General features: G+C 39.1%; 1 long non-coding RNA gene across 1 annotated transcript; it reads left to right on the forward strand.

Moving 5' to 3' along the window:
- Positions 1-9,907: 9,907 nt before the first annotated feature.
- Gm35517 lies at positions 9,908-23,768 on the forward strand. Its single transcript, XR_383588.2, has 3 exons — positions 9,908-10,131; positions 21,656-21,845; positions 23,558-23,768. It is a non-coding gene; the product is annotated as a predicted gene, 35517 (long non-coding RNA).
- The last annotated feature ends 264 nt before the right edge of the window (positions 23,769-24,032 follow it).

Consider the following 24,032-nt stretch of genomic DNA (forward strand, 5'->3'; position numbering starts at 1 on the left):
ATTTTAAGAGTAAGAAAGGAAATAAAAATGGGCTATTAAATACTCACTGGCTCAAATTTTAATTAAATACAGATATGCACTATTAGTGAGAAAACACTTGAAACCTTTAGAAAGGTAATCATTTGATCTCTTGAGCAATTATGGCAGGTATTTACAGTTTGACAACAGGTGGCAGAGGGACTTAATTGCTGGCTAGGAAGAACCCTAGAAGTAATTGAGAAATTACTGTCAAAGCTAAAATTTCTTGCTTTTCAGTCAGGCGTACAGATCATAGCTTGTGAAAAGTGTATGTATAAATTACAAGTAGACAAAAATAAAGACTAGGACCAGGACTAAAGATTCATTGAAAGAAGGTTGTGAAGGCTAGAGACAGACCTGCCCAGTACTTAGGTGTTTCCTAATTACAAATGTAGAAAAGTAGAAATTGCCTATAAGCAACATTCAAATACAGATTCATAAGGTAGAGAGTGTGCTTTACTCATTCAGCAAACTATCTCTTTAAGGAAAAGCTTTTTTATTTATTTATCCTTTCAGGTAGCATACAAAATAAGAGGTTTTAGTATGACATTTTTAAATTAATCATTTTATTCATTTACATTTCAAATGATACCCCCCTCTTCCTGATTACCCCTTTACAAACTGCCCATCCCATCCCCCCTCTCCCTCTCCCCTTTCCCACTATGAGGATGCTCCTCCACCCACTCACCTACTCCCACGTCACCGCTCTAGCATTCCCCTACTCTGGGGCATCAAGCCTCCACAGGACCAAGGGCTTCCCCTCCCATTGATGTCAGTTAAGGCTGCCCTCTGTCTTGTATGTTTCTAGAGCCACAGATCGCTCCTTGTATACTCTTTGGTTGGGGGTTTAGTCTCTGGGAGCTCTGGATTATGTCATTTTCATGTTTTACTTCATTGTTCTTTGCTCGTTGGCTCCAGTAACCCCTGCTTAGTTCCATGACCCTGGTTCTCTTCCTTGCTCCAGAGTTTCCTCATCTTGCTTTCTTACCATCTAGCTAGATTCCACATGAGAGAAGACGATGCTCATCCCTTGGTCTTTCTCTCACTCTCACCGTTTCCTGCCCTCACACTTCATGTCCACTGGACCATGTTGCACATATCTAATGTTTGAGCAGATGGGCGATGCAGCTCAGAAGCCATGTTTCATAGGGCATGAAATGAGGACAAAGGCTGAAAACCCAGAGGGAGACTGTACACATTAGACATCATCTGAATAACTAGAAAATAAATATAATCTTGATAAAAATGTTAGAAAGTGTAAGAACAGATGTAAAATGACTGCAGTCACTCCCCTGTGCTCTAGAAATCCCACTCAGCTTCCAGGTTTAATTCTAAATAATTCTTAAAATTAACTTCTTTTTCTTTCTCCTCCATATCTTAGATATTTCACTGATATTATCCCAATACTTCCTATCCTTCATATACAGAGACTCTGTATGTGGAATATGGACACTTTGTGAATGATTGATTATATAGCTACAGATTTATATTCTGTCTTTCCTAATTACTATTGTGTTTCTAGCCAGGTTTAATACTTCCATTTGAAATGCACTGTGTGAGACTAAGTTTGGAGCTAAGATGAAAGGACAGATTATCCAGAGACTATCCCACCCAGGGATCCATCCCATAATCAGCCATCAAACCCAGACACTATTGCATATGCCAGCAAGATTTTGATGAAGGGACCCTGGTATAGCTGTCTCCTGTGAGGCTTTGCCAGTGCCTGGCAAATACAGAAGTGGATGCTCACAGTCATCTATAAGATGGAACACGGGGCCCCCAATGGAGAAACTAGAGAAAGCACCCAAGGAGCTGAAGGGTGCTATAATCTTTTAAATAAACTCCAAGTTGGCTTCATACAGATTTGTTCTAAAATTCTTTTCTGAAGCAAAGTCAAAACTCTTCCCTTCAGAGCGGAGGTCTCTAAAGATTTCGGCCTCCATGGGCAGCAGCAAGAGCGAAGTCTCTGACCTATACTGACTCCCCCTGACATACTGAACTTTTCCTTCAGAAGAATTCCCATTTTAATTCCGTTCATCCCTTTTTCATTGAGCTCAAGTCTCACATTGGCTAGCCTGGAACTTATTGTAGCCCAGACTGACCGGAACTCACTGCAATCAATCCTTCTTGGCAGGGAGACCCAAGGCCTCTCAGTCCTTGAGGCTCATTGGCATGGCAGGAAACTCCCCATGTCTCAGCTGAGACCTTGAACAAGTCATTCTCTCTGTCCTTACTCCAGGCTGGCATAGGATTCAGGTGCTCTACATGTTCATTGACAAGTCCCACCTCAGCTTCCCAAGGGTTAGCGCTATAGGTATGAGCCACCATATATGGCTTTAATTAAGGCAGTGTTGCTTATGATGCTCACTCTTAGTGTGTTTCTTACGTATTAAAAAAAACCCTCAAACACATGTTTTATTTGTTTTAACATGGATTTTGTTTTATTGGTGGGGGCAAACATTTTAATTGAAATTTTTCTTTTCATATAATAGTTTTTGAGGTTTTCCCCACTCCCAATTCCTCTTAGATCCTCTTCACTTCCTTATCACCCGACTTTATGTTCTTTTCATCGTTCTCTTTAAAATCAAACAAAAAGAACGCCCATACAAAAACCCAACTCAACACAACCCCCCTAAAAGGCCTTGTCTTAGAGCAAAATTCAAAATAAACAAGCAAAAGAAAAAACAGACTGTAAACTTTAAGTTGCTATTTAGGGGAATTCCTGCATTGGTTCTGACCTCCAGGGATCATTCAACATCCAAGTGTGTGTCTTGTTGTGAAAATCTGGGACAGAGGGTAGACAGGTGGGTAGAGTTTCTACTTCCATGAACTAGATAGAGGGCATGGCTTCTGCCATACAGTTGTGGCATACAAGACAGTCGCAGATGCCTACCTCCCTGTAAGGATTATATAGTCTCAACCCCAGTATCCAATGATTGCTTTTGAATGTGTATTGCTATTCTGTTGGGCCAGTAAGTTGACCAGAAATATTTGGGAGAAGGGTATGAGTTTTTATTCCTCAAACATATTTGTAGGGTTCATACACATTTGTTTCAAGTACCTTTTAAATAATGCTTTATAGTTTCATTATGTAAGCACACACATTTCTTTTCAGGGATATTTTTGATATCGCTTTTTGGTACGGTATATGTATTTTTTTCACCATGTTTTTATAGTAGAAAGATATTCTAAATGTGATGCTATTTTGAACATCTATTTTAACACAATGCTATCTAAACACTTGTAAAGCTCCATGTGCACAAAAATCAAACAGGACAAGAGTGTTCCAAGCCATAGGCGTGGAAGGTTCACCATCTCAGAATCTCTTCCCTCATGGCAGAGGGGCTTCTGTCTGTATGGCTTACAGGAGTGGGGGTGCCCCTTTGTCAGCATTTTTGAGCTTGAGTATAAAATCTTTAGTTAAACTATTTTTGTATAAATGAGAAGAGGCAAAGGGAAAGATTGTTTCCCTACGCATTCAGAAAGAGACACTTTAGCTTAGCAGGACCAAGAACTTCTGGGCACAGAGCTTTAGGAAATGTCTGTAAAGCTGAGGCTGTCATAAGGGAGGGAAGACCCAGGTCAGGACAACAGGGTGTCTGGAAGGACTTGGAGAGGTGGCAGCATGCCTGACCTTGTAAGGTAAATCTCATGAGGCAGAGGTTCAGAGCCTTGCAATCATAAGGAGCTATAATGAGATCCAAGCAGAGATAACAGCTGTGAGTCCTTTAATATGTTCTTGTAAAGGCTCTAGTGACAGGACCTTGAGGGGTTAGAGCAATGATTCTTATTTCTTTAGTTATTTATTTATGTTTACTTGTTCACTTTATATCTTGCTCATTGCCCTCCTCCTGATCGACCCCCTCCCACAATTCTCCCCCCCTTCTCTTCTTCTCTGAGTGGGTGGGTCCCCCTGGGTATACTCCCATCTTGGCCCTTCAAGTCAAGACAATCTCTTAATTGTACCTCCCCTTGTAAAATAAAAAATCAAATTTCATACATCCAACATACAATGACACAGAATATACATTGCCATTTCAAAATGTAGAAATCAAGGTATAATGGAGAAATACTGAAACAAAGCAAGACTGATGGGTATTTGAACATGGCAGTGTTGTCCATGTGACTATATTCTTAGAGTTATAAAGAGAACATGGCAAAAGGGTTGCAACTCCTTTTTCCATCTCAAAACAAAACAAAACAAAACAAACAAACAAACAAAACAACAACCAATAAGGTTTTGGAAACAGAATCCCTGAAGGGAGTGCATAGTGAAGCTATAAAGTTACATCTGTATGGTGTTGAACAACATAAGAAATCAGAAATCCCAAAGCCATGAGACATTTCCAAGATAGGGAGACAGGAAGTGGAACCAGGCCAAGAAATAATAAAGCATATTGTAATCAGCAAAACTAGAAGCATCTAAGGAGCCATCTAAGCCCTTGACTTCAGACATGGATCTACCAGATTTGGAGTTGGCCCTGGTGGATTTCAGTCTTGCTTTGTTTCAGAGCAATGGCTCTTAACCTGTGGGTTGTGACCCCTTTAGGTGTTGACTGGCCTTTTCATAGGGGTGCCTAAGACTATGGGAAAACATGGATATCTACACTCTGATTCCGAACAGTAGCAAAATTACAGTTATGAAATAGCAATAAAAATTATTTTATGGCTAGGTTCACCATAACATGAGGAATGGTATTAAGGGGTCACAGCATTAGGAAGATTGAGAATCACTGGGTTAGAGACTGGATTCTGGGCTACTGGTGGGATTAGTAGAGGGATAGTAAATGATAAATCTTCAAGTAGCTAGGAGTTAAAGATGGTCTAGAACATTTTGTTAGCATCTTCTAAAAATCTAAAAGCTCAGTAAGGTAAATTAAATGGATCATAGCTTTCAAGTGTGATGGGAAAACTGCACTAGGAGGTAGTTCTAGTTGCTGATAGTGCTGTATTCAAATTTTTCCAGTTGTTATTTGAGCAATTGAAGAGCTTTCTCAGATTTCTAAAGGTAAGAGAAAGATTATTGGGATAAATCAGTTTCTCTGAATAGCAAAATCTAAATGTTAAGTTATGTTAAGTAGGAGATGAGAGTAAAAACGTTCAAAATCAGAAAACGCATGTGCAGTGAATCAAGTGATGTTATAAATACATGTTTAGATCAAATATTCAGTACCATAAAATACAGGCAGGAATTACTAAAGATTCACACAGGCATAAAATAGATTGCATCTAATGTGTTATGACAGGGTAAATAAATACAGTGAAATGCAGAATGGATTTAGCTACAGAGTTTGAATCAGAAATGGAAACTTCTGGTTTGGATTGTTGAATAAATTAGCACGGTGTGTTTCAAAGTCCAAAATAGGAAGTGAGAAATTATACTGATATTCCATGCTTGGAGTTAGGTTTGGAAAAGAACAAATTCAAGTGTATTTTTGATGAGATCATTAGAATAGATTAATGGAAAGGTTGGAAAATCAGAACCCAGCAATCTATACTTGAGTTTTCTCCACTTGTAGTATGTTCTTAGTTGGTATATTAAATAATTAACCATAGAATAAATAGGATCCTGAATGGGAGGAAAATTATCTATGGTATGGTCATTAGTTAGACTTTATAGTTGCTTTGCTGATGGAGTGGTCCTTCTCAGTAGGCAACTGCCTGTTTCTCCCACAGAACAAACTCATCTGTGAAGACAAAGCACAACAGTGGGGAGGAGGAAGAATATGGGGATAGGAGTGACAAAGGATGATGGGAAGATTTCCAGCGTGGTGGGCATGTTTCTAGTCTTTGTTGAGATGGTTACACAGGCACCAAAGTTTATCAAATATATTTTAAGCATGATCAATTTATGATTTAATAGCATGTAAAATATATATGTTAAACTTAGAAGGACTTGCATATATATAATTTTTATATATTTATATATATATTTATAATTTTTGTATACATGAATACATTAATTTCAAACTCATTTTTAATAGGTGCTTTGACTAGGTATAAAATTCTAGAGTGACAGCTGTAGTTCAGTAAAGAGGCCCCTTAGTGTCTGCATAATTCTATAGTGTTTGTCTTTGTTTTCTTTACATAAAATAATATTCACAGATTTAAAGTTTTGTCCTTACCATTGACTATAACAATGCATTGCCTTTTTAGATGTTTCAGTATTTCTTATACTTAGGATATGAGTTCTTAGAACTGTGGATTTCAAGGTTTCTTTTATTCAAATGTAGAGATGTTCCATCCATTGTTTCCTCAAACACCTTTTCTGCCTCTCTTTGTTACATTTGGACACTCCAACACCAAGAATATTAACTGACTATAGCAAGCTGCATAGCATATGGAACATCCTGTTCTTTTATAACTTTTCTTCATTAAATATTTCAATACCATATTTTCTATTAACTGTATCCAGTAAATCAGTTCATCTCATCTTCTGCACTGTAGCTTTCTTTTAGGTGATTCTTTTTTTTTTAATCTTTCATGTTTCAACTTAACTTTTTGAGCATCTGCAATATGGTTATAACAACAATTTTAATATCTTATCTGGTTATTTTAACATTTGAGTTCCAGGCCAGTTAGGCTGGTTTCTTTTACTCCTCATTATAGATTCCTTTCTCTACTGTTTCAGATGCTTGGTGAGCAACAACTTTTGTATTTCTATAAACTATGACAATTTTTTTTCCTGAGGTAGAATATAGTTGGCAAAAGAAATTTTGTGGTGAGAGGTTTGTTTACATAATTTTATCAGTGTGACCAGAGCAGCATTTAGCAGAACTACGTGGTTTTTTTTTAATGTATAGACAGAGCCTTTCTGCATAATCTACTTAATACACCATGAATTATCAGTGTTCTAATGTGTTGTAAGAACAGGAACTATTTGGGCCCTGTGTCTATATCACAGAACACCATTCTCTCTAATATCTGCTGCTGCTTTTCCAGACTGAGTTAGTTTATGTATAGACAACTATTCAATATTCTATATATCTGATGGGAAATGCCTGTGGATTTGTAAAGTTTATTTTCTATGCTGATTTTTACTGCCAGTACTATGGTTTGAGCATTCTTCTGCCCCCATATGGCCCAGACTCTGACAGCTGCTTTGCCAGTACAGGTGCCAGTTTGGGTGAACCTCCAAACTGGTTTTCATGTTGGCACCAGTTTGCATACTCACTGGAAGAACACAAGGCTTCCCTTTCATCCATACCCTCACCAACACTTACTATCTATTGTGTTCTTGTTAAGAGTTACCCTGATAGGTATAAGGTGATATTTAATTTGATTTTAATTTGTATTTTTATGGTCCTGATGATGAGCATTTAAAACTATATACTTGTTGGCCAATTGTATGATGCTGCTAAGGGTTTGTGGTTTTCTTTGTCAATTAACCAATTAAAAGACAGGACTCCTTAGGCTGTTGTAGCAGGGCTACCAAATGTACTGTGGAATTCAGGTTTCACTAGTAGGTGTCTTCATTTCAACAGTAAAGAACTTAAGAATGAATACAAATAGAAGCTTGGAGACAAAGAACAGACTCAAATAGAAGCCCGAGGGTAATTTATTAGAGTATAGAAGGAGAACCCCAAGGCAGGGAACCAGTGAATCTCCTAGCTGCCTGGAGGAGAAACATGGAGAAATGGAACACTCCTTAAGATATGGTTATACACCAGAATGGCCCGCACGGGAGCTTTGGGGAAGGAGGGAGGTGGCCCTAAGCACTGTTTAGGGAGTTTAGAAGCATGCTTAGGCTCTGGAATGATCCTACAGCAAAAGGCAAAAGAAAAAGAATCATCTACTGCCTCTTAGAATCAAGCTTTAACACTGTGGGTAGACACAGCTCAACTTCATGGCAGCTTGCTGGCTTGCAGGGACTGCAGTAGAGGGCAGGCAGGAGTTCCAGATGAGAAAAGAATTGTGTTAGGGTGAAGTTACCTTTCTAAGGGCTGGTCCCCTTGCCAGGTCCCTGGTTAGATTAGATTATGCCATAAGGGATGAGACAACGGCAAGTTTCCACCTAGATGCAGAACCTGTCCTCTTTTTAAATTTTTGATATATATTGAATATATTATATGGTAATATATAAAACATGATGTATCATATATAAAAATAAATATATGAATACATTCTTTAAAGTGTGCCAAAGTAAGTCTTTTGAGAAATGTCCCACTTCATGCATTTTGTTTTTGCTTTGTAATCTACTAGGTTTAACCAGGGCCATTCACATGGGCATGGGTGTAACATCCACTGGAACATGATTAACTCAAATATTGCATGTCACTAAAGATAATGACCTGTTTTCCCTCAGCAGCCTTCACCTATTTCCCATGCTCCTTCTCTGTATATGGCAGAATGCAGGCTAAACTATTCATTGTTGAAATCATGCTACTTTTGAGAAGCCATTGTAATTTATTAAACATATTGCTACTTCTTTTTAGGTTATATTTTCACTTTCTAAGTCTACCTCAGGTCACTATAAGTCAAAAGTAATTCAAGACCCTGAGTTGACCTGGGAGATCTTAACATTTGTGATAAGTGATGTTGAAAGGTATAGGGTATTGTCTGAGCAGAATTCAGAAAGGAAATGTTGGACTGATGGATCAATCTGCCTGTTCTTACAGAAATCAAGTGAGAGAACAGTGAATAAGACTGAAGGTGGGTGCCAGGCAGTGGTGGCGCACGCCTTTAATCCCAGCACTTGGGAGGCAGAGGCAGGCAGATTTCTGAGTTTGAGGCCAGCCTGGTCTACAGAGTGAGTTCCAGCACAGCCAGGACTACACAGAAAAACCTAGTCTCAACAAAACAAAACAAAACAAAACAAAACAAAACAAAACAAAACAAAACAAACAAAAACTGAAGGTGGTTATTGAGAACTTGGATTCTGAGAACTTAATGTGGAAAAATTAAAATAATCCACTAATATTGGTGATTGATTAAATTATATTGTACCATTATTAAAATTATATTTGCCAGTCTGGTATGGTGGGACATGTAATACCAGCTCTCGGGAGGTGAGGCAGGACAGTCAAGAATTCAAGCCCAGCCTCGCCTGCATAGTGAGCAACAGGCCAGCCTGGGTGACATGAGACTCATCTCAAAAAACAACTTAAAACTGCTTTTGTCCAATTCTTTTTGTCCTTTTACTTTTCTTAGGAAAATTGAAATTATAACATTATCTGCATTGTGTTCCTTTCTACGGAACAGTTAATGTTGCTTGTGACTCTCAGGCAGTCAAGCTTCCTGCAATGTAATGAAGTAATTACCTAAGGTAAAATAAATCTCAAACAAGGATGTTTGTAAATATTAGAAACACATTTGATTATTGCAGGGTGAACTACAGAGAAAGCCCATCCTTTATGCACAGTGATTCAGGGTGCAAGCTTATGCCAATGCCAATGCAAAAAAGAAAAACCATGGTGTTTATGGCCAAGAGCAGAATTAGATTAGGATTTATTTTAAGCAAATGGAGAAGAAGAGAGCATGATGAAGCTCACTAAATTCATTGAACAGGTACTAAGTATTGATTGTTGATCAATAAGTACTGAGTGTTGATCAGAAGTCTACAGTGTGTGTGTGTGTTTGTGTGTGTGTGTGTGTGTGTGTGTGTGTGTGTGTGTGTGTGTGTGTATTATTGTGTATGTGTTCAAGAGCTCTTACTATCTACAGTTATAACTTTCTGGGAAACCTGGAAATTTTGGGATTTTCTACTTATGATGTTTCATGTTGTAGCTATTAATTGGGTAATAGAAAGCCATAACTCATCAAATATTTATTAATAAGTAAAAATATCCATCTCATAACAGAGTTACACTAAGGCTTAAAAAGATCTCTAACACTATCCCCAGATAGTCAGAGTCTGCTCATGGCTGATTGGCTGAGTCTGCATGTCCTTATGTTTTCTGAGATGTACAGAAGGGAATTGTGTGGTCCATACTGGACAATCCTTTCTAGATCTTCTATGACATTGATGGCTCCTGTCTTTGATGTCTAGGTATGTCTATGTAGGAGTGGCAGGTTCAGAGTCCCTGCACAAGGCTGAGGCCCGCTGCTGACATTCTAAGTAACATGGTGATACTGGGCATCGGTTTCTGGCCAGAAAATATAAACATCAAATTGGTGAGCAAAGTCTTAACAATCTAATTCTATAGTATTTTAACATTTTTTCCTCTGGCAAATGTCTGTTTCCTGGTGATAAAACTGAACATTCTACATTTTTTCCCCAGTATAAATCAATTTATTTGAGATTTCCCACTGAAGAGATAACACAAAATCTGACTTTGGCACACAATTAATCACTATGAAGCCATTTATTAAAAAGACAGAATTAAACTATTTTATATCCTATTATGTGTGCCAGCTGTCAAAGGACATTCCTAAGGACAGTCAGTCAAAGCGCCAGATGCTGAGTTTTGGATCTGGGCACAAGAAGGAACAAGGAGTGCCTCACAGCCTTCTCAAACCTCTGTCCTGAGGGGCTCCCCACCAGCTGGGACAACCTCAAGACTTACTTAGGAGGTTGTTATAGCCCTGATTTGTACCACCTTCACCAAAGTCTCATACAAAATCGTTATTTTTTTTCTCATTTTCAAGGTTTTGGTAGTCATATCCTTAATTGTTCCTTTTAATTTCCAGTTTAATTCCTCTTTGAAAATGATGTCTTGTTTCATTTAAAATAATCCAAAGAAAAGTTAATCTTTGTTTAGAATGGGGATAAGGAAAATTAGGATTTATTGCTACAAATATATAATATGGTGGAAAATCAGAAAATATAGAAATGATTAAGGAAATATAAAGGAGTACCTCCTCTTCCTGATGCAGGCATCGTCAGGGTTGCAGTGTGGTTTGCTCTGAGACATTTTTTTAAGGCAGTGAGCAGTAAAACATGTCTAATTTTTGCAAGGTTGGACTTCATATGAATTTTTTTCTATAATAAAACATAATATACAATAGAACAGTACCATACACACACACACACACACACACACACACACACACACACACACACACACATATATATCTTGAAAATACTATTTTAAATGGTCTGATTTTTAAATATATAGCCATAATTTAAAAATTCAACTATTTGATTTATTTTTGTTTATTTTTTACTTTATTTGGGTGAACATATTTTGAATGTCATAAACCATTAAGCATGGTTCTCATTTTCTTAGAATGAATTTCTGAAATGAAACTTTGGGTGTCACTGACTATGAATATCTTTAAGTCCTTCAATGAACAGATTGTTTAATTGTCCTCCCAGAGCTTCCTATATTAATTTGTAGTGTACAGGAGGTAGTAGTCTTCCTAGATTTAAAAACAGTAAGTGTGGTACCATACATAGCATGTTAGTACAACAAATGTTCTCATTATCTTTCTATCTAACTCTGCAATCTCTCCTCTTCCTTCCTCCCCATCCCTCTGTCCTCCCTCCCTCCCTCCCTCCCTCCCTCCCTCCCTCCCTCCCTCCCTCCCTTCTTCCTCCCTTCTTCCTCCCTCCCTCCCATCCTTGTCATTTTAGTAGTCTTTGCTGTTACTATTAGAGTCTCTTTATTCATACATGGTTGATTTTTTTCAATATGATCTTTTTTTTTTTTTTTTTTACATTTCATCGTCTCCCCATACTTGCTCATTTGCTCTTTACAGTCTCAGTCTTTGCTTATGACAGAATATCTTTATCTACATACAGTGAATTTGCTGTCAACCTCCTTACATTTTTACGTGTTTGTACAGGAAACTCTTCAACATCTGTCTCCTTTCGCCCTGAAGGGAGCTAGCTGTTTTGCTATTGTCTAGCCTCCCTTTGCTCTCTGGTGCTCACACCTTTATCTCCTTTAGCACATTGAATAGTCCAGCCTTTCCTCGATGCGTTGTTACCTGGATCAGCACCCTGTCTGTGAAAAGCACCGGCTTGCTTCTCTCTTCCTGGAGTTCTGCCGCTCTGCCTGTTCATCCACCTGGGCTGCTACAACCCCATTTGAATGTTTGCATCTAGAAATTTCCCTTGCTTTGTGGAAAACAGGCTTTGCCAAAAAAAAAAATGTTAGCACTACCAACCTCCTACTTTGAACCTCAAATGGTCTCAAGTCCTACCAAGACTACTCATGAAGCACCCTTTGAGTCTCTCTAGGTCTTAATGCTCAACGGCTACTTGAGCTCGAGGCCACTAGCACTTCTCTGTTGTGTAAACTGATTAAGTTCACTCCATCCTACCCCATCTCTCTTATTTCCTCCCTATAGGATTGGAGGTATAGCTCAGTGGTTGAAAACTTGTCTTAGCAACCACTATGATCAGAATATGCTTTCTAAAATAAAATGTTATCAGAGGAACTTTTTTTTTTTCCTCAAAATACTTAGTCTTTTATTGCCCTCTGATTGATGTTTAATATTTTGGTCTAGTTGGTGAATTTTCTTGACAGACTTTTTTTTTTCTACATTCAACTAATGATAGCCATGCCTCTCCTGACCTAGCAGAGTAAGGATTATTTCAGGCAGAGCAATAGTCTTAGCTCTGCCTTCCAGGATGATATTGGGAAAGCACTGGGGAATATATAGTTTTAATACGTACCTACATATGTTACACTCACACTGTGATCCCTGTCATTCCAGTATGTATGAGCACCAATTGGGGATTGCTGAAAAAGAAAATGTAGCTTTTCATTCAGTAAGCCTGGTGTATGGTCTGAGAGCACGTGTTTGTAACAAGTTCCTGGGCTATCATCTGTGATGCTGCGTGAGAGTCACAGTCTGTGTGCTGAGGCACCCAGAAGATACACCCTAAAGCTTTTTATTTTGTGTCCATACTTCCATGCATCCTGAAACAACACAACATTTAAAAATGCACTAGTCTTTTTATGCAAATTCAATTTAAAGCATATATTTTGAGCTGGTCATATGGGAAGTGTTGCTGTTATCAGGAAGAATGAAGAATACTTAACCTGTCTCTTAGGCTCCCTGAGGAGGGAAAATATGTAAATAAAGAAATGAAAACTGTGGAAATATTAAAAAATGAACCAGCACATGCCGCGCTTGTGCCAGCAACATTCTGCCCTGGTGGCCTGGCTTTGGCAGACAATGGCCAACCTGTTTTTATCTCATGGAGACTCTGACTCAGAACTCCACAATCTCTCCACCCAGCTTGCTAGTTCCCACTGTTGGGTTGCTACCACACAAACCCTGTGCTTCAAATTCCCCACTGCCTTTGTGGTACACATCAGGCAAACCCACACTTTGCCACTGTCCCTTTCTCTCTTGAACCCAGATGAGCTGCTGTATGAAGAAAAACACAACACAAACTTAGTTCAGAAGCAATGGTAACTCAGTTGCTGGGTGCAGCAACTAAAATCCTAATCTTGTAAGCCTTATTAAATCTGACAGATCTGCCATTGAAACTGGATGGCACTTGTAGCTACATCTTGTCCTCCCATTAGCCCCATCCAAAAAGACCCTCCTACTCACCCAGTGATTGGCTCCTTTATTCATTAGGGGATTGGTTCATAAGAAGTTACCTGAGTACGTGACTCACTCCTTATCCTCAACCCCTCCCAGGAACAGAGAGCTGACACATCACCGCACTGACAAAGCTAGGGACATGCAGAGGGAGGAGGAAGGATGCAAGACAGGGTTGTGCTTTGGTTGCTTCTAAAGCTCTGGTTTATACTTGAGAAGAATGCCACAAGGGCTAAGGGGGTGTCTTCAACACTTTGTTTCTTAGCACTTCCTTCTTCCTCAACTCTATCATGTATAGTGTGATCATAATGAGAGAGGACTTACTTAAAAAGACACTGGTTAGAAAGGAGCCTGATATAGCTGACTCCTGTGAGGCTCTGCCAGTGCCCGGCAAATACAGAAGTGGATGTTCACAGTCATCCATTGGATGGAGCACAAGGTCTCCAAAGAAGGAGCCAGAGAAATACCCAGGGAGCTGAAGGAGACTGAAGCCCCATAGGAGGAACATCAATATGAACAAACCAGTACCCCCAGAGATCCTTAGAACTATACTACCAATCAAAGAAAACACATGATGAGACTCATGGCTCTAGCTATATATGTAGCAGAGGATGGCCTAGTTGGTCATTAATGGGAGGAAAGGCCCTTGGTCCTGTGAAGGTTCCATGCCCCAGTATAGGGGAATGCCAAGAATGGGAATGGGAGTGGGTGGGTTGGGGAGCAGGGGGAAGGGGGAGGGGATAGGGGATTTTTCAGAGGGAAAACTAGGAAAGGGAATAACATTTGAAATGTAAATAAAGAAAATATCTAATTAAAAAAAAAAGAGATAATCCAAAAAAAAAAAAAAAAAAAAAGAGTATCTGATAGGTCTGGCCTGAGTTGGTATCAATGTATGCTAGTTAGGAATACAAAGGATGTGATGATGTGATGCCAGGAGAGAGAATATTGTATTTCAGCCAACAGAAGCAACGGATCCTTAGGTAGATGTTCGGTTTTAATATCATAAATTGATATGCTTACAGTACAGGGTGACAAGTCATTGTGTTATTAATTTGGATTTAAAAGTACATGATCCCAATAGAGGCACAAACTTGAGTGCTAAGAGTAAAAAGACACAAAAGCCCTGCATTGCTGGTAGATATCATCCTGGAAAAGCCAGTCTTACCAAATCATTATAACACATTCAAAGGCATTGCACACTGGGGCACATCCAGAGCACATGTTATATTCGTCTGTCAATGATTGACAGGGCAGAGGTGGCATGACTCTGTCTTTATGTATATGTTTATTAGATGTGTAAATACAATTTCGTATTCTGGGTGCATTTTAAAATCAGAAAATGAAGTCTGTAGGCTCTTCTGAAACAATCTGTAACACATGGAAATACAAGTGACATAAACTTGATATGAATATTTATTTCCCGAACATCTGCTTGAATACAAAATATACAGTTTAAGCAAACTCAACATGAAAAAAGAGGCCGCTTAAACTATAAGCACTTAAGAAGTGCGTTATCTTGAAAGCAATATATTTCACTTGCTGACAGCTAAGAATATATTGGGCCTACAAAGTGACAAAGAACAACAAAAGAAATAATTAGCTGAAGTTACAGAATGCTAATGAGAACTATATAAATAATTGCACTAACTTCTTAGTAGTCAATCAGTACTTAAAAAAGATATGTGAATAAAACTTTAATGCAACAGATTAAAATGTTTTAATCGAAAAAGTTAGCATCTTAGTTCTTTTACAGATACATAAAAAGAAAATATCTTTGACATTTTTTTTATATTCTGGATTAGTGCATGGCAGCGTTCCTACATAATCCATGGCAATATGACTTGTAGCAGTAATGGCAGCAATCATATTCTTTTGTCTAGAATGGAAAGAATACTTTTACAAGATCAATGGTGCTGAGCTCTCTTGGTAAGGTCTGCTAGAATTAACATTGACTCTTTTGGTTTGTTTTTGTTGTTGTTGCTGTTATTGTTTTGGTTTGTTTTTGTGGAGACACTCTAGTACTGTTACAGTGTCTTTTGTGCTTCAGGCAATGTTTATAGACCATTTTATTGAGTTTTAGAAGGTCGGCTATATCTAAAGATTTGTCTACTAGATTTTCCAGCTATTGGGAACATGAATATTGAAAGTATTCTCCAGTGATTGTTTGAATTTCACTGGATTCTGTTATCAGTCCCCTGTACCCATTTCTAATTTTCGTAGTTTGGGTTTTCATTCTCTTTTGGTTAAATTGGCTAAAGGCTTTGGTCACATTGGCTAAGAGGTTTTGTTACTTTGGCTAAGGGTTTGTCAATTCTCCAGCATGCTTTTAAAGACACACCCATTTATTCTGTGTATTAGTTTTTAAGTCTCCATCTCACTAATTTCTGCCTTGATCTTGGCTGTCTCTTAGTGTCTGCTGCTTTGTAGTCTGATTTCTGGTTACAGGTATTTCTTCTGGAGCTGCCTTAGTTATACTTCAGATGTCTGGAGAGCTGTGTTTTCCTTTTCATTTGTTCTAGGAATTTTTAAGATTTCCTATGATTTCTTAAGTGACCCTACTAGTCATTAAAGCGTGTGTTGTTCAATTTCCATGTGTGCACAGCTTCTGGGTTTCTCTCTCTCTCTCTCTCTCTCTCTCTCTCTCTCTCTCTCTCTCTCTCTCTCTCTCTCTCCCCTCTCTCTCTCTCTTTTTCTCTGTTGATTTGATAGTTCTGTTGTATTGTGACCTGGTAAGAGAAATGAATCATATTTAATCTTTATTTTTATTTGTTAAAATTTTCTTTGTGGTCTAGAAGGTGGTTTATTTTAAAGAAGGTTTCATGGGCTACTGAGGAGAGTGTAAGTTCTGTAGACTACTATGGGATGAAGTAGTCTGTAAATGTCCATTAAGTCTTGTGTATTCTGGACTTTTTTTGGCTAATATCCACTTATTAATGAGTACACAGAACTCAAAAAGCTCAACAACCTGAAGTACCCATGTGAGGATGTCTCAGTACCACTTGGGAGAGAGAAGAAAGCAATCACAAGTGGGGAGGGAGGGAAGAACCTGGTAGGGAAAGTGGATGGGGTGCAATTAACTAATATGTAATGGCCCAATTTTTCACCTCTGAATTTTTTTCTGTATATTTTATCAGAAATCGGAACCATTACACAGCTTAGTTTTACCTTCCCTTTTCTTGATAGGCTAGGTTCGAATGGTTGAATCTCAGTCTGTGGTTGTCATTTCCAGGGAGGAACTTTTTCTTAGAGACAGTGTAGTTGGGTCTGGTTTTCTAATCCAGTCAGCCTGATTGTGTTTTTTATTGGTGAGGTGAGGGCATTAACATTAAGGTGACCGTGAATGATGAATAATGCTGTACTGTGGGTGGTGGCTTTTCTGGTTGGTTGGTATATTCTTTGTTCTCCACACCCCCTACTCCCATCATCTACTAATGGCAGGGCTTTTGCTGGTTTATTGTGTTAGACACAGAGAACTCTTCATAGCTCTCCTCTTCTCCTCTTTTCCTCTTTTCTGTCATGAACTACAAAAAGGTAGAAACCAGCTGCTCTATTTCCTGGTTGCCTTGAAAGATCATACCTGGGAGGTTGAGATGAAAACAGACATGTTGGATATAAAGGGTGAGACCATTTGCTCAATAATTGTCTGTAATTGGATCAGGGTCAACCTGGGGCCTGGCAGAAGCTAAAGGTAAAGCTCTGTAACATTGGTGGCATATTGGCTACCACTGAAGATGCTGATGGGTCCTGGCTAACACCTTAATAGAGTTAAAATGTACAACAATTCACCTAATTGAACTGAACCATTAAAATATTGTTGAAATATTTCTGAAGTAGTATTATTAGAGGTATACATGACATTACAAAAACCATTCTTAGAGGCACATGAAGCCAGAGGCATATGAACCTGTGGGATGGGTTTCTCAGAAATGAAGCACCCATTGGATACACTCATCATGGGCAATGTGGAAACAATTTTTTGTTTAGGGAAATGATTCTCTAGCTTCCCATGGTAGCTAGCAAGAATGCCTGACCTATAGGGTAAGAGTTAGATGCCTATGAGAGTAGATCCTGAGGAATGGGTATCACAGTTATGCCCGGGAAATGACTCAGAATTGTTAAAGAGGTTTTCAGCACCCGCAGGGGTGTTAGAAATATGCTACCCTCAAAAGGGGTAACAGTGGGTGCTGATGAGTAAGCCAAGTGAAGCCAATACATTATTTTGTCAGGGGGCTGGAGGGACATTTTGATTGGGAGGTCCCATGTGGGAGAGGACAGGGCCTTATAGAGATGCCCACAAGCCAATCTAATTGAACTAATCTCATAATTGAGACTCAGTATCTCTGTACTATGTTATGTCAGCAAGGATACCCATCCCCTGCATTCTAGAAAACTGTCACCACCTTGTAGATTCCCAAAGATTTCTCCTCTTTTTGGTCTCGGATTTATATTTTCCTTCTTGAGTCTTCTTGACAGTTTACACAGAAGCTGGTTATAAAGTCTGACATCCCAGAAATCTTGAGATCTTTGCTGATATCCAAGGGTCCAGAATCAGTATTCTAAATATTATTTGTAAAAGTACCATAAGACGGCAAGACTTAGGAGGCAAAGCAGATGTCGTCCTAAGCAACCTTTCCTGAGTGTTTAAAAGGGTTAATTAAAGTGTCTTTCCACTTGCACTCTAAATTGAGTTATTTCAGATAAAATTTTAATCTAACATCAATATTTATAGATCCTTAGGTACAACTGGATACAGAGTAAAATAAACAAAAGTATATAAACACTCATGAGTTACCATGTAAAACCTCTCACTCCCAAAGTGAATATTTCATAGTTCTCCTTGTGAGCACCGTATTCACCATGTATACTCATCCAAATACCCATGCCTTCTTCCAGACAGTCCAGGAGCTGGCCGGAATATGGTTGCAAAAAGACATGTAGAAAGTTCTAGAATACAAATCTGAATATCCACATTTTGGGGCTTATGTTACAGCATATCTTATTTATCCATGTAATTTTGCATTCCAATGCATTTCCTGTGATGAGAAGCAATGAACACATTTTCACATCACAGACACAGCTCAGGGGTACGTGCTTGTGTGGTGTGAGCAATGCCCTGGGTACCATCCTGACACCATACACGGATACACACGTAGTCATGTGTATATGCACTTACACCCAGATGCATGTGCGCATAGGGGTATGCATGTGTAAGCATGACACACACATGCACACGCACATGCACGAACACTCACACACACACACACACACACACACACACACACACACACACAAATACACAGGCTTAACTTAATTTCTGATGAAAATTTCAATGAAGTCCAATTCCCCAGACACTGTTTAATCAAATGTATCACATTTTCTCATATGCTAAAGGATGAGAACCTGTGACAGTTCTTTCAAAACTGCCTCAAACTAGACTTTTCAGTGGGAAATTGCTATAGACTTCTCATTTTCAACTGGACTACCAAAGAGAGAAATATTGGCTGTGGGCCAAGTTATTAGAAACTTTTACTACTTTGACCTGTCCCTACTATAGGCACACCTCCAGCATTCTTGTCATTTCTTCTCTGTCAGGGCTCAAGCTTCACCAACTCTGAAAAGGCATTTAAGAGACCATAGTGAGACCAAGTTAGTTCTTGTCTGAAAAAAGAGTGGCCAATATTATAACTTTGAATATTAAAACTTATTTATAACCACTAAGGCAAAGTGGCCAAGTTTTGATTCTGAAAATCAAAGACTTGAGAAGAAATTACTTTTCAGATTAAGGGAATCATATCTGAAATGGGAAAAGCATCCAGCATCTGTCTGTTGGCTTTGTTCTTTCAGTAGAACACGTATACACAGTGCATTCATACAGTTGCATTTAGTTGATCCACATGGCAAGGCATGGCAGTGGTAGCTTTCGGTGACCTGGTATTGGATCCTAGAGATCATGAACCTTGAGTGGGGCCATTGGTTTTACATGTAAGAGGGCAGAGACCCTAGCCTTCATCTTTGAATCAGTTACAGTCACTCATGTTGATGTGGTCAACCGTACCCACACCACATTGGGATTGAATACTGGCATAGCCATAGAAAAATGGCCACATGGTTGTCCCTGCTCCTTAAGAGTCTTAGTCACTTTTAATGTCCTACTGAGAGTCTTCTCACCCCACCTCTCTCTCTCTCATGTGTGTGTGTGTGTGTGTGTGTGTGTGTGTGTGTGTGTGTGTGTGTGTGTGTGTGTTGAGAGGAAACTTACAGCCTGTGCAGGGAACCCTGCCTGGGTCTCTAGTGTACTATCTTACTAGTAACTAATATCCCTAGGCTAAAGTTGCCAGTCCAATTGGTAGAACTATTCATGGGCCTCTCTTCTTGACTTCCTGATTGCCAGGGATTCTGATCAGGGGAGCTACCATTTATTTATTTATCTTTAGTACAAGAAGGACTGAAAGAAACATTTGCATTAATTGTCTACTGTTTTAGGAGTTTTTCTTCTTTTTTCTTCCATCCTCTTCTGTTTTTTATTATTCTCCTTACCTGTCTTTTTCCATCCTTTCATTTTCCTGACAACTTAGTCCTGTCTTCTAAAAGTCTCCTACTCTTCTTGGGAATCTTCATTTCTCATAACAAGATCATTAAGGTGCTCAGGGCTTTCATGTTCTCTGTAATTCCATTCTCATCTCCTTTCTCCTCCCCCTTGTCTCTCCTATCTTTATCTTTTCATTCTATCTCAATACAGTGGAGAACTTCATTTTTAGTAGTACCCATTATTGAATCCTCTCATACATAGAAGATCCTCTAGGAAGGAGAAAATGATCCCATTAGTTGGTGCTGTTCATAATTTTTTAACAAGACATGGTTCAATCCCATTCCTTGGGCATCTATTTACTTCATTCATCTTTAGAACAAGCAAAAATAAATAAATAAAGCCAATATCATGTCAATCACAGAGGTCGAGTGGCAATCCATTGTTGCAAGTGGACAGGCCACACTGTGGGCAGCTAATTCTGCGAGTGTATTCTTCCGTGTTCCGAGGGATGCTAGCTATCTTACTCAAATTTCTTCTTAAATTGCTGTTGGAGCCACTATCCTAGTTGTTGCTGTGAATGAATGAGTCAGGCTGTGGCTTTAACTTGATTGCATTGCCTGTGATGCTTATAAACATCTCAGAGGGTGTGTATTTTGTTGAAATGTTGTTGTGTCTTCATTATCATGTTTTCACACAATATTCTTATTTGTTCTTATCTCTGGTTCTGATTAGAAGTGTGCTTTCCCTTGGCGTTTGTATGTCTGTTCATTCTTTCAGGAAAAAGTAAACTAGGTATTGATTCGACTGAAATGCCACTCTTGCACATGAGGGAATGAGGCCTCATAGTCAAAGGCAGCTATAAAACCCTAACCCAGTAGGATACAACATTCTTCACTTCCTTTTGCTGTAGCTATGGAGGGAAGTGGTGATTGCATCCATAATGGGCATATGCCTAGGGAAAAATGGAGTGCTGATGGCATTGTAACCACATGATTCTTTTTATGAGTTAAGTGCAAAGACCCATCTCATAGCAGACAGGACCTTGGTCCCAGTATAGTCTTCTCCCATAATGAGCACAGAGTCACAGGCTGAAGGAACTCAGGGCAGAAGTGCTCATGTGTCTGTGACACAGTCTTCTAAATATAGCTGGGGGAAGCAGATCCCTTCTCTGTTCCAGAGACGGGAGAAAGGAGGCACTCACCCGAGAAATGCAGCAGATATATTCACAATCATTTCAGAGTAAATAAGAGTAGCTGTGACACTCTATTTGGCTCAGCTCTTTTAAGGCAAAAGTGACAGGCTTATGTACTGTGCTAACTCTGAGGCTAGAAAGTTTTGTAAAGGAATCTTGAGTTATGCCTTCTAGTGGTGTAGGATGCTTCCACGTCTGCTCTTAACAACTACTATAACCACACTCTGTGTTCTCAACTGATTTTATGGATTCTGTCTGTCTGTGTGGTACCCAGACAACCTCTTTGTGTTTATATGTTGCAGTTGTAAGGGGTTAGTTAGCCATTTGGTGGTTATTACAGCAAACTTCGCATAAATCTCATTCACTCTACTTCTGGATGCTAAGGCTGGGGCCTTGTATGTCTTCTTCTCTGTTGGTTTCTCTTCTTGCTTGCTTACTTCCTTTTTACACAGGTCTTTTGTTTGATTTTTCAGCAAAAGAGACCAAGATGCAGATGGAGGAAGAAAACATCCCTTGAGAATAAGTCCTTGACATTTGCTGATAAAGTTTGGTTCACTTTGCAGTGCTTGGAATTGATTAAGACTCAACAATTTAATGCTAACAACCTAACTTTTAAAATGGTGAAGATATATGATCACTGGAACATCCCACTAAAGAAGATATGTAAGGAGAAAGAGAGGGGGAAGTCAAGAAGCAGAGTGTGTGTCATGGGGGCTATGAGATGAGGGTAGGGTGTGAGGTAGGGTGGGGGAGTCTGCCCTTCCAGGGTAATATCGCAATTGAGAACTTTGGACACTTACTCATTTGTTTGTATAAGTCCCACTCCCCTTAATATAAGTAGCAACATTTGCCCATTTTCAGATACTTACTGAGAGACCTGAGATCTGTCTTAAAATGTGAAGTGATAGCAGAGCTGTTAAACACGACCAGTTCTAGGGCTTTCATTCAACAATTAAGCCTCAAGTAGAGAAGTAATGACACACAGAGAGATGACTTGACTTCTGTCTCACTGAGTCACAAAGGCCCTAACTCAGGTCTCCATGACCTTATGAGGGATTCTTTCTGCTTCAGGGTCATTCTATTCATTTTCTTAATTTTTCCCTCGTCTGCTCCAATTTCTGCCCCGTTTCTTTATTTCCTTCATCTGGAGTGTGGATATGAAATGTCACTGATGTATAGGGAGATGCTTAGCACATACATACTATGAAGAAATCTCCCATGAATCACTATGCAAGTCAAAGAGGTAGAACACACCAAAGACTGCTCATGGCAGAGCTGATCATGTTATCTGACACCTTGAACTGGATCATTAGAAGACAGGGCGGGTTGTGGCACACTGCACTAGGTAGATGGACCAGGCTATAGCCACTAAACTGGCATAAGAGGGAAGAAAACTTTTAGGGAACACTACAGAGGTGCCTTGCAAAGCACAAAGCACAGCTAAGCCATTGTCAGTTGCTATGCCATGAAAATGATTAGAGGTTAGGCAGAAGTGTGCATCATCGATTTGTATCTTGTTGGCATATTTATTCCAAGAAAAACAGCTTTACTCTCTAGAACAGAAAATTCTATGGGATTGATGCTATAGTACATTGTTTCTCTTTGCATACAACATCACAGTAATTGTCACAAACAACATATCCAGAGAAGATTTATGTTATGATTTTTGAACACATTGAGTTGTAACTGTTAGTTACATTTAAACATGCTCTGACCTGCAGTTTCTGTCACAAATAACCTGCAATAACTTGAAGGGCATACATGGTTCGAATGTTTCCTTTCTCCATGTATCAATGACATGTTTGCTGAATTTTGTAAAAAGTCATTCCTCCAAGGATGTGTCCCTATAGCTCTGGACTGGCTGGCAGTGTTGTGAAGATGAAACACAGGAACTACAGAGAGATGCAGTTACCTGGGTTACCTGGAGCAAAATAAAAAGAGGATTTGTTTTTAAGAGATGGAGAAGTGGGTTGGGGAGGAGGAGGAGGAGGAGGAGGAGGAGGAGGAGGAGGAGCAGGAAGAGGAGAAAGAGAGGAAGCTGTCACCGTGTACTACTGTCTGTGATCACCAGCCCTGCTTTTCAGTTACCACACAAAGGAGTCCCTGTCCCTGTTTACCTATAAACACTCACTTGCTCATCTTAGCAGCTCTACAAAAGTTCTCAGACATTTTCTGTAGGTTTATTATGCCTGAGGTTCCTTTAGCCTAGGATTTTTATGTTTTAGTTTGTTTTAATCAAGTTTTACCTTTTGTGTGGCCATTTCTAGTCAATGTGATCTAATTTAGCCTGTTTTATTGCTGTTTATAATGTAAATGCTACAAAAACCTGCATATATTTAAATTTATTAATTTCCTGACTTTTTTTTTTTACATAGGCACACCATATGAAAGCATCCAAACCAAGACAATGTACAAACCCATCTTCCCCAAGGTCGTACTTGTTTGTATTTCCAGTTTCAAGCTCCTCCATGCTCCATCTATCTTCCTTCCTCCAGCACTCTAGATGATTGTTGATCTGTTTGATGCTGTTATTTATAAGTACCATTTTCTAGAATTTAATGTAAATAAAATGGATGATATGCTCTGGAATGTTTCATTCATTTTAGAAGGCACCACACAATATCTTAGAATTTCATTCTTTTATTTCATTTTTTGATAAGCGTATGTGTATATGTCCTTGTGTAGGTATGTGGATGTGAGTATATGTCCTTGTGTAGGTATGTGGATGTGAGTATATGTCCTTGTGTAGGTATGTGGATGTGAGTGCAGGTGTCTATGCTGTAGATTCCTGTGGAAGACGTTTGATCACCTCAAGCTGGCATGGTAGCATAGCTGCCTAAAGTGGGTATT

Source organism: Mus musculus, chromosome 14 (assembly GCF_000001635.26).
Source record: "Mus musculus strain C57BL/6J chromosome 14, GRCm38.p6 C57BL/6J".
Classification (NCBI taxonomy): domain Eukaryota; kingdom Metazoa; phylum Chordata; class Mammalia; order Rodentia; family Muridae; genus Mus; species Mus musculus.